Here is an 11,770-nt window from a genome sequence, read left to right on the forward strand (position 1 = left end):
CCCACCGGTGTAAATGTTGTGGATTCACTCTTCAACACACCGCTGGGCTAAAGTAGTGAACAATTTTGTCTTTTGTCAACGTGACACTTTATTTGCTGACTGGCCGTGTCGGATGGTGGAGGGTTACGACACATTTCTAAAAAACGCGATCTAACCCAAACACCTTTATTATGAATTTACAATTCGAGTACGACGTTTCGCCAGTAATTACAACTAGCATCATCAGGCGACAGCCAGATTTAATTTGCGGATTTACCATCCAACACACCGGTGTTGCTGTACTAGTAAGGAACTGGCACGTTTTGTTTACGTGACAAACCTTACTCACTGGCAGTGTCGGGTGGTGGCGGGTTTAACGACACACTTATATTTACGCGATCAGCCACCCCCCCCCAAAAAAAACCTCTATTGTGGATAACATTGGTCGCGAAATCCCGCTACGTGTTAATAAACTACGTGGAATCACACTGCAGCTTCTGCACCGTGCGGATTCTACAGATTCACTCGCGTGTTGAGTAACAACGATCGCTCTATAAACCAGCGACCACGCCCCTGGGATTGATTTTAAATCAACTCAATCGCTTCATTATCACCGCGGTTACCATAGCAGTTAAGGTTAACGTAGCAGGGTTACAAGGAGTGAGCAAAAGGATGCCAAGGGCTGCTAATCAGCGGCTACGAGTGGCTGAAGGGGGGGGGGGAGGTTTAAAAGGTGGTTGTAACGGGTATGTAATAGCTACAGGTAACTTGATTGTAACCAGGTAATTAATAGTAACGAATGGGGGTTACAAACGCTTAGCAGGTGCGAAAACATTTGTAACGCTGGGGGGAGGGTAACGCGTGGCGATTGTGACAGGAGCTAAATCTTGGCTTAACATAAAGGGTATATCGTAGTAAAGCTGTCACACACATACACGGTATTCTGTAAAGGGAAATGAGTCTTTAGGTCCATACGGCGTACAGCCATTTAAATCCAGTCAACAACATTCGGTTTGCCAATGTTTGTGTTTCTCCCTTGTGATGGGACTTTGTAGGATGAACGCTGAGATGTACAGGGTGACCAATAAGGTCAGAATTGGTCACGTAAGGGGTTGACAGGTATGGTAGTGAGACACTGTGTAGTTAAGACACTTGGTAGTGCATAGCTGTTAACCCAACACGGTTTACCCCGTATTCGTGTACAGGGAAATGGAGTTCAGGCCCAGACGGCGTACAGCCGTTTCAACGCGGGCCAAGAAAATGTTTAAACTATTTTGTTTGTGTTTCTCCCTTGCGATGGGACTTTGTAGGATGAACGTTGAGATTCATACCGGGGTGCGGAGTGACCAATAAAGGTCTGAAATAAGGTAGGGCACTGATACGGCGGTTGTGGCAAGGTAACGAGCGGGTAACGCAAGGCATAACGAAGGCGCAGTGACGGAGACTACCGTCGAGATAACCGCACGGGTATCGACATGACGAAACGGTAACATCACGAAGAGGGGTGTGGGGGGGTAGTTAACGAGGTAATGGAGGAGTAGATAACGCGAGTGTGTGAGGGAGCGGCGAGAGGCACCGCGTTACCCTGGGGGTAGCGAGGGGGGTGGTGAAGGGCGAGCGGGCGGGGGTCGAAGACACCTCGCCCGCTCGATCGCCCCTCGCTCCTCGCTCGCTCAACTCACCCCGCGCTGCCGTGGCCGCGCGCCTGCCACGTTCCCCTGTCTCCGCGTCCCTCCGTCCTTCCTCCTCCTCCTCTGGCGTTGTCGTCGTCGTCGTCGTCTCCTCCGCCGCCTCCACCTCCTCGCCGCCTTCCCCTCAGCGCGAACGTGAACCGCGGAAAAAAGGCAACGCGGGGTCTCCCTCCTCCTTCCCCGACTTCCCCTCCCCCCCTTTCGCAATTCCTAGCCTGCTTGCGCGCCGGCCCTCGCGTTCGTTGGTCGGCGCGCGCCACGTGATGCCGATATTAGCGCCGTCGCATTGGTCGGACGCGACCGACCCGGTCCGCCGTGGCCAATCGCATGGGCCCCTTCGCGCCTAAGCGCTGTACGGAATTCAACGCAACTATTAATCAGAGGCTCCGCCCAACGGGTGGATTACTCGGATATGAGAAATGCCCCGAGGGCAAGAGGGTGCGTGACGTGGCTCATTGGATTGCATTGGGGTTCCGAGGGTCGTGACGCCTCCAAGGTGATTGCTGTTTATAAAGCTGAGCATCCCCCCCTCCACACCGCCGCCCTGTGTTTGTGTGGGGCCAAGCCCGTGCGGAGAAACCCCGTAGCGACACAGGGGTGGGGTGGGGAGGGGCCCCGTTGTTGCCACGGAGACGGGTGCGGTTTCATGGCGAATCACGCAGGCCTGGATCGATTAATCGCTTTTCTAAATATAATCGATTAACATGACTAAGTCAAACTGATTATAATCGTTATAGAAATCGTTTTTTTTTTAAACCGCGAGGGCCTCTCCTCGATTCCCCCCCCCCTCCCCACAGCCCCCTCCCCCTAGGGCCCCCTGACACAGACCCGCGTCTTGCGACTGCTCAGACCTCTTGCACGTTCTGTCGATTGAAGTCTTTTAGGACAGATGCAGCAGTGCCTCTGGAGCGTTACACATCGGAATGCTCCATCGTTCGCATCGACCCCACCTCCATACACCGTGTCAACCCCCGTAGGCTTGTGCGGGGGAATAATAAGGGTTTTGTCCCCTTTTTTTTTCTGGCAACAAAACTGAAACCTTTTTACGAGGATTCACGTCTGCATTAACCACAATACCTGCAGTCAAAATGCAAAAAAAACATACTATGATACTATATTATGCATTGTCCTTGAAACTGATTGGTCCACACCAAGGGACGGCTTTCTTTTGAGCCTCGACCCAATTGGTGCTACGACCAGATGACTCCAAAAGGCGTCAAAAGGCGTCATCTGGCCAGAAAAAAGGGGGGAAAACCCTATTATTGTTATATTTTGGTACGGGCAAAGGAGGTCTGATGATGTAGATTGTGCAGGGAAATTTAGTTTTCAGGCCCATGCGACGGACAGTCGTTTCATTGCGGGCAACAACATCAACAATTGATGTCTATTTGTTTGTGTTTCTCTCCTTGTGATGGGACTGTGTAGGATGAACGTTGAGATTTATAAGAGGCACGGGGTGACCAATAAAGGTCTCAATTGGTTTGTAATAAGGTAGGGAACTGATAAGGGGTTGACAGGTTTGGTAGTTAGACCCTGGTAGTGAGACACTGGTACAGAGACACTGCTAGTGAGACACTGGGTAGTTAGACACTAGGTAGTTACACAGTGGGTAGTGAGACACTGGGTAGTGAGACACTGGGTAGAGAGATACTGGTAGTGAGATACTGAGACACTGCGTAGTGAGACACTGGGTAGTTATACACTGCGTAGTGAGACACTGGCAGTTACACAGTGGGTAGTGAGACACTGGGTAGTTAGACACTGGTAGTGAGACATTGTTACAGATACACTGGGTAGTTAGACAGTGGGTAGTGAGACACTGGTAGTTAGACAGTGGGTATTGAGACACTGATAGTGAGACACTGGGTAGTTAGACAGTGGGCAGTGAGACACTGGTAGTTACACAGTGGGTAGTGAGACACTGGGTAGTGAGACACTGGGTAGTGAGACACTGGTAGTTACACAGTGGGTAGTGAGACACTGGGTAGTGAGACACTGGGTAGTTAAACACTGGGTAGTGAGACACTGGTAGTTAGACACTAGGTAGTGAGACACTGGGTAGTGAGACACTGGTAGTGAGACACTGGGTAGTTAGACACTGGGTAGTGAGATACTGGTAGTGAGATAATGGGGAGTTAGACGCTACGTAGTGAGACACTGGGTAGTTAGACACTGGGTAGTGAGACACTGGTAGTGAGACACTGGGTAGTTAGACACTGGGTAGTGAGACACTGGTAGTGAGACACTGGGTAGTTAGACACTGGTAGTGAGACACTGGGTAGTTAGACACTGGGTAGTGAGAAACTAGTAGTTAGACACTGGGTAGTGAGGCACTGCTAGTGAGATACTGGGTAGTTAGACAGTGGGTAGTGAGACACTGGGTAGTGAGACACTGGGTAGTGAGTCACTGCTAGTGAGACACTGGGTAGTTAGACAGTGGGTAGTGAGACACTGGTAGTGAGACACTGGGTAGTGAGACACTGGTAGTGAGACACTGGTAGTGAAACACTGGGTAGTTAGACACTGGGTAGTGAGACACTGGTTGTGAGACACTTGGTAGTTAGACACTGGGTAGTGAGACACTGGTAGTGAGACACTGGGTAGTGCGACATTGTTACAGAGACACTGGGTAGTGAGACACTGGGTAGTTAGACACTGCGTAGTGAGACACTGGTAGTGAGACACTGGTACAGATACACTGGATAGTGAGACACTGGATAGTCAGATACTGGGTAGTGAGACACTGGTTAGTGAGACACTGGGTAGTTAGACACTGGGTAGTGAGACACTGGGTAGTTAGACATTGGTAGTGAGACACTGGGTAGTTAGACACTGGGTAGTGAGACACTGCTAGTGAGACACTGGGTTGTGAGACACTGGGTAGTGAGATAGTGGGTAGTGAGACACTGGTAGTGAGACACTGGGTAGTTAGACACTGGTAGTGAGACACTGGGTAGTTAGACACTGGGTAGTGAGAAACTAGTAGTTAGACACTGGGTAGTGAGGCACTGCTAGTGAGATACTGGGTAGTTAGACAGTGGGTAGTGAGACACTGGGTAGTGAGACACTGGGTAGTGAGTCACTGCTAGTGAGACACTGGGTAGTTAGACAGTGGGTAGTGAGACACTGGTAGTGAGACACTGGGTAGTGAGACACTGGTAGTGAGACACTGGTAGTGAAACACTGGGTAGTTAGACACTGGGTAGTGAGACACTGGTTGTGAGACACTTGGTAGTTAGACACTGGGTAGTGAGACACTGGTAGTGAGACACTGGGTAGTGCGACATTGTTACAGAGACACTGGGTAGTGAGACACTGGGTAGTTAGACACTGCGTAGTGAGACACTGGTAGTGAGACACTGGTACAGATACACTGGATAGTGAGACACTGGATAGTGAGATACTGGGTAGTGAGACACTGGTTAGTGAGACACTGGGTAGTTAGACACTGGGTAGTGAGACACTGGGTAGTTAGACATTGGTAGTGAGACACTGGGTAGTTAGACACTGGGTAGTGAGACACTGCTAGTGAGACACTGGGTTGTGAGACACTGGGTAGTGAGATAGTGGGTAGTGAGACACTGGTAGTGAGACACTGGGTAGTTAGACACTGGTAGTGAGACACTGGGTAGTTAGACACTGGGTAGTGAGAAACTAGTAGTTAGACACTGGGTAGTGAGGCACTGCTAGTGAGATACTGGGTAGTTAGACAGTGGGTAGTGAGACACAGGGTAGTGAGACACTGGGTAGTGAGTCACTGCTAGTGAGATACTGGGTAGTTAGACAGTGGGTAGTGAGACACTGGTAGTGAGACACTGGGTAGTGAGACACTGGTAGTGAGACACTGGTAGTGAAACACTGGGTAGTTAGACACTGGGTAGTGAGACACTGGTTGTGAGACACTTGGTAGTTAGACACTGGGTAGTGAGACACTGGTAGTGAGACACTGGGTAGTGCGACATTGTTACAGAGACACTGGGTAGTGAGACACTGGGTAGTTAGACACTGCGTAGTGAGACACTGGTAGTGAGACACTGGTACAGATACACTGGATAGTGAGACACTGGATAGTGAGATACTGGGTAGTGAGACACTGGTTAGTGAGACACTGGGTAGTTAGACACTGGGTAGTGAGACACTGGGTAGTTAGACATTGGTAGTGAGACACTGGGTAGTTAGACACTGGGTAGTGAGACACTGCTAGTGAGACACTGGGTTGTGAGACACTGGGTAGTGAGATAGTGGGTAGTGAGACACTGGGTAGTGAGACAGTGGTAGTGAGACACTGCTAGTGAGACACTGGGTAGTGAGACACTGAGTTGTGAGACACTGGGTAGTGAGACACTGGTAGTGAGACAGTGGTAGTGAGACACTGCTAGTGAGGCACTGGGTAGTGAGACACTGCATGTCAGACACTGGGTAGTGAGACACTTGTAGTTAGACACTGGTAGTGAGACACTGGGTAGTTAGACACTGGGTAGTGAGACACTGGGTAGTTAGACACTGGGTAGTGAGACACTGGTAGTGATATACTGGTAGTGAGACACTGGGTAGTGCGACATTGTTACAGAGACACTGGTAGTGAGACACTGGTTAGTGAGACACTGGGTAGTGAGACACTGGGTAGTTAGACACTGGGTAGTGAGACACTGGGTAGTGAGACACTGCGTAGTTAGACACTACGTAGTGAGACACTGGGAAGTGAGACACTGGTAGTGAGACACTGGGTAGTTAGACACTGCGTAGTGAGACACTGGTAGTGAGACACTGGTACAGAGACACTGGGTAGTGAGACACTGGGTAGTGAGATACTGGGTAGTGAGACATTGGTACAGAGACACTGGGTAGTGAGACACTGGGTAGTGAGACACTGGTAGTGTGACACTGCGTAGTGAGACACTGGTACAGAGACACTGGGTAGTGAGACACTGGGTAGTGAGACATTGTTACAGAGACACTGGGTAGTGCATACCTGTTAACCCATACGGTTTACCCCGTATTCTTGTATAGGTAAATTTAATTGTCAGGTCCATACGGCATACAGCCTTTTCAATATGGGCAAAAAAATATATTTTCTCTGTTTGTGTCTCTTCCTTGTGATGGGACTTTGTAGGACGAGCTTTGAGATTTATAAGGGCACGTGGTGACCAATCAAGTCTTAATTGGTCTGTCAAAAAGTAGGGGGCCGTCCATAAATGACGTCACGCGATTTTGAACGATTTCCCCCCCCCCCCGTCACACGGCGTCACCAAAAGTCAGACCTCAAATATGACGTCACAAAGCTCTGCTCCCCCCCCCCCCCCCATATAAAAAAAACATGCTCCAAATCGCTTTAAACTATTGTCTGTCATTATTGCGTGTATTCAATGTGGCGCTGCACTCTGATGTTGTAGGAGAAAACATTTATTAAAAAGTCTATTTAATTAAGTAGAACGTGTCGTCTATATTTATTTAAAGTTGCGCATTTTGATGTGACGTCACATTTCTCACCCCCCCCCCCCCCTCTTCTTGGTTCTTTCGGTAAAGTCACGTAGAAGGGAAATAATATTTTTATTTTATTTTATTATGTTGTTTTTTTATTATTTTATTGTTTCCCTTCTACGTGACTTTACCGAAAGAACCAGGAAGATGCATCCCTGCAGTCACGAAAGCTTTAAATCGAAACCCCCCCCCCCCACCACTCGTCACACATCGTCACAAATGTCTGACCCCCCCCCCCACCCCCAGGTGCGTGACGTCATTTATGGACGGCCCCCAGGCACTGATAAGGGGTTGACAAATATGCACTTCTTCCTCTTCATACACCAACCCGGAAAATGCTCGTGATAGTCATCCTCCATACTTCTCGTTTAGTCCCGTATCTGAACTCGATTTTATCGCGTGAAATATCGTCAATGAAGACATCGTCGTCGTCATCATCATCCCCAGGAGAAGACGTGGCCGCCTGGATTCGCACGTGTGGCTCTGGCAGATCCCGCCTATAAACCCCTCACACACTTATTTCAACCTCTCCCTTATCAAAGGTACATTTACGATCGAGTGGAAATCCGCTCTTATTCACCTGGTATATAAAAATGGCTCCAAAGAAGACCCTAAACACATTCCTGCGGAGGGAGCTGGTAGGAACGTTGGGTTGCTCGGTCAATGGCCAGGGTCAACGGCGGCACCACGTGGTGCATTCAGCAAATATGCCCGACTGTGAGGGCGGGCACAAGCCGGCGTGAGTAGGTTAAACGTTGAGTTTTATAAGGGCACCACGGGGTGACCAGCCCCTCCCCACCCAGCCCCATCCCTCCCACCCCCCACCCAGCCCCACCCTCCCCACCCAGCCCCACCTTCCCCACCCTCCCCTCCCCACCTAGCCCCTCCCTCCCCACCCAGCCCCTCCCCACCCTCTCCTCCCCAACCAGCCCCTCCCTCCCCACCCAGCCCCTCCCCACCCTCCCCTCCCCACCTAGCCCCTCCCTCCCCACCCAGCCCCTCCCCACCCTCCCCTCTCCACTCAGCCCCACCCCTCCCATTTTTGTATGCACGACGGACGGACGGCCACAATAATCCCCTGTGGGCTGGTGTAACCAGGAGGTTCCTACCAGTATAATTATCGACCAATCTCTATCCTTTCACCAGTTGCTAAAATATTTCAAAACATACTTGAATCACAAATAAACTGCTACAACAAAAGTAACAATCTCTTTCACAGACCACTGTCTGGTTTTAGAGAGGATCACTGCACCACCACAGCAAAGGTGGATGCTATTACGCTTTCTCTTCAGTAACCTGGATAAAGGCCACTACTGCTTTTCACTTTTCCTTAACTTGTCAAAAGCCTTTGACACTGTTGACCATGATATTATACCCACAATCATTTTAGACAGTACAATAAAATGGTTGAAGCGCTACCTCTCAGATCGTTCTCAAAGGGTACATCGTGATACTATCTCATCCATAAAATAGCCAAGGGTGTTCCGTAAGATTCCGTGCTAGGTCCCATTCTGTTCTGTTATCATTATATTTAAACAATTTTGGACCAGTGTCTCACTACCCAGTGTCTTTGCTGATGACACTGTCATGCTAGTGTAATATCATTAATTTGGAGACGAGGGTTTGTAGAGGCACCTTCTCTATTGAACACACACTATCTCGCCTGCACATTCCCTGCAGTCGCTAGCATATACACGACACGAGCCGTCTAACACCAACGGCGCTGAACAGAGACAGCCAACAGGCTATCTAGCAGCGCAATGTCGAGCTCAGACCGCAGCGACGATGGCGACGAGACGATAGCAACGACGGCAGCCTCGAGCTACCGCTCTTGATTCCTTTTATGCTAACAGCCTCCATTCTCGAACCTACTAGCAGGTTCCAGGGGCTTCAAGATGGGGCCCTCCATGACCCTTGCCCCAGTTTATCTGCCCTGCCGACACACACACCGTGTATATGCTCGCCGGCGCGTGTTCTGTTTGTACACCGCAGTTGCCGCTGCTGGCCACCAGCCGGCGCTATTACACTACACAGTATCTAGTAAATATTCCAAAATAAGTCAAAGAGAATCTCCAACACGATTTTGGTTTAACTCAACATCAATTTTCATGACTAAATTACTCCTAAATCTTAAAAAATTAAGTTAATGGTGTTTTCCTCAAACAAAAATCCAGTTTCATTCTCTTCATCTATTACTGATATCAGAAACAACATCATTTAACAAACGGAGTGCTTAAAATACTTGGATTTGCTAACCGATTAAAAATTTACATTCCAATCCCATATTGATCATATCTCGATAAAAATCAAATCCAAATTTGGATTTATATATACAAACAAACATTATTTTCCCATTCGACTACGCCTGAAAATTAAGGAAGCTATCATTCTACCATTGTTTAGCTACGGTGATGCTTCTTACAGATCAGCTACTAATGAATCACTCAACAGACGAAACACGCTTTAGTATTCTGCTCTGCGATTTGCTCTGGATGTACAGTACCGAACCTACCATCGTGACCTCTACTTAAAATCCAATCTCACATCATTTGATGCAAGAAGACATCTACTTTGGGCCCTATTCATCCGTAAAATCCTCATTGGCAAATCTGCGTTATACTTAGATAATTCATGAACTCCATTGTCAAATACAAGAAACCTAAGACGTCCCATCTAATTGCCTTTTAACCATTCCAAGAATTGGAATTGGTGACAAAGGCTTTGCCTGTGTAGCACCGGGGCTTTGAAACAACCTTGTTTCCTCCCCTCAACATCATACATCTTCCTTCAAAAAATATTTTGGAGCAGAAAATTGGTGCTGGATACAGCCAAATGTGATTTGTAAATGTAATCTTTAATGTATCGCGAGTTCAATTTTAAGTTACAATTTGTTATGGAGGGACTGTGCAGTGCTTTGTTTTGGTGTGGTCTTGGACTGTTTTTGCTGTTGTTTTACTGCCTTTTCGAAGCTTGAGAACTGATGATGCAATTTGAACTTTTATACTTTTTCATTTAAGGGGCGCGACGGTGGTATGATGTCATCTTCCTCTCCTGGTGTACAGGAGGTCGGGAGCTCGATCTCCACCCTGACGTCTGTACATTTGGAGTTTGCATGTTCTCCCCGTGGACGAGTGGATTGTTTTATCCAGGTTCTCCAGTTTGCCCTCCATATCTATAAACATGCATTGATATTATTTAGATTATTTTGGTGCTTTAAATGTCCAAATGATGGGCCGCTTTGTTGAGCTATCATTTGTGGCCAGGTAACTTATGAATAATACGTTAATACCTCAATGAGCTTTGCTTGGTAGTATGGGGATGGTTTCGTGTTGTATTTGTTTGCGTTTGGGTCATTTGTTGACCTTTCTTATACTTTGCACCACTATCTGTTTTTTTTATGTTGGACATCTGTGAAAATAGAGCTTTATAGCACATCGGATTCCTCCAGTTTAAATAAATATTCTGATTAAAAAATATATTTTGTTATATACAAGTATTCTTTACACATTCCATCAGCCATACGACCTACTTGGGAGTGCATCATTTCAGCAGCATAGATTCAGTACAGTACAAGGCAACACTCGACATTCAGTATCTCATCAGCAGTCAGGCTCGCTTCAATCAACGCTGGTGGAAATCCACAAGATGTTAAATATTAAAACTCAACACATTCGTCAATAACACCACTGTGCGTGCACTTAAAACAAAGACATAATAGGATACGTTTATGATAATGTCCTTTCTTCAATTGATTTATTTCCCACGGAGAAGGGCATTGCCTGCAGTCGGAATGTTGGGAGTTAACATCCCGGTTGGGAGGTTGACTCAGCCCATCACCCCACCCCGCTGGGTCGATAAGATGGACACCAATTTGTGGTTTATCTTGTGGATAGACTCGCGCCCCTGCCGTCGGAACGTGGAGTTTCCACTACTGGCTCCGTACTGTAAAGGGCTGAGCAGCGTCTCAATGCTAATTCAAGCAGAACTCACTTCGACTTTGTAAACAGGATGTAATAATGCTGTCAACTTGTAACACGCCAGAGAGAGAGAGAGGACGACTTAGGTAGCAGCCACACAGTCAGCCGGTGCGAAGAACAATTCCCCAAGCTCTGCGATCCTATATATATTCATGTTATGCACGGTATGTTGAATTTCTTATGGTAGCCTATGTAGCCGACCGTTTCCTAATCGGTGTTATCAGCCAATGTAATAAGCGGTTGACATGTATTTCGCACAACCCGAAAGTGTAACCGATGAGCACCCTGTGACGCACGGTGGCCGCCCAATCCAATCCCCAACGAGGCTCAAACTCGATAATGGGACCTTTTTGCCGGTATCAAAGCATGAAAAGTAAGAATAGGTGTTACACCATAATAGACCATAACGAAGGCTGTTTCTGGTGTAGGCCAATCAGTTACAAAGACAATGTCTATATTTTGATTTAAAGCTTTCATGACTGCAGAGATTCATATTCTTGGTTCTTTCGGTAAAGTCACGTAGAAGGGAAACAATAAAATAATAATTAAAATAATAATATGTCTATGTTATCGAAGCGTGTTTGTTTGCACAAAATTGCGAATCGATACGGTTTAGCCGTATTCTCGTACAGGGGAATTTAG

At 47.7% G+C, this 11,770-nt stretch overlaps 1 protein-coding gene across 2 annotated transcripts in view; it reads right to left on the minus strand.

Annotated features, from left to right (window-relative positions):
- The window catches only part of LOC116950549 (guanine nucleotide-binding protein G(I)/G(S)/G(T) subunit beta-1-like), a 57,425-nt gene extending 55,566 nt beyond the window's left edge, over positions 1 to 1,859 (minus strand). Inside the window, exon 1 of one of the 2 annotated variants that reach the window (XM_032968420.2) lies at positions 1,662 to 1,859. The gene's annotated coding sequence lies outside the window, so the exon portion shown is untranslated. The remainder of the gene's footprint in view (positions 1 to 1,661) is intronic. The other variant, XM_032968417.2, reaches the window with a different exon arrangement.
- Between the last annotated feature and the right edge of the window lie 9,911 nt (positions 1,860 to 11,770).

The sequence above is a fragment of the Petromyzon marinus genome, chromosome 39 (genome assembly GCF_048934315.1).
Source record: "Petromyzon marinus isolate PM22_M1 ecotype Great Lakes invasive population chromosome 39, UKy_Petmar_22M1.pri1.0, whole genome shotgun sequence".
NCBI lineage: Eukaryota > Metazoa > Chordata > Hyperoartia > Petromyzontiformes > Petromyzontidae > Petromyzon > Petromyzon marinus.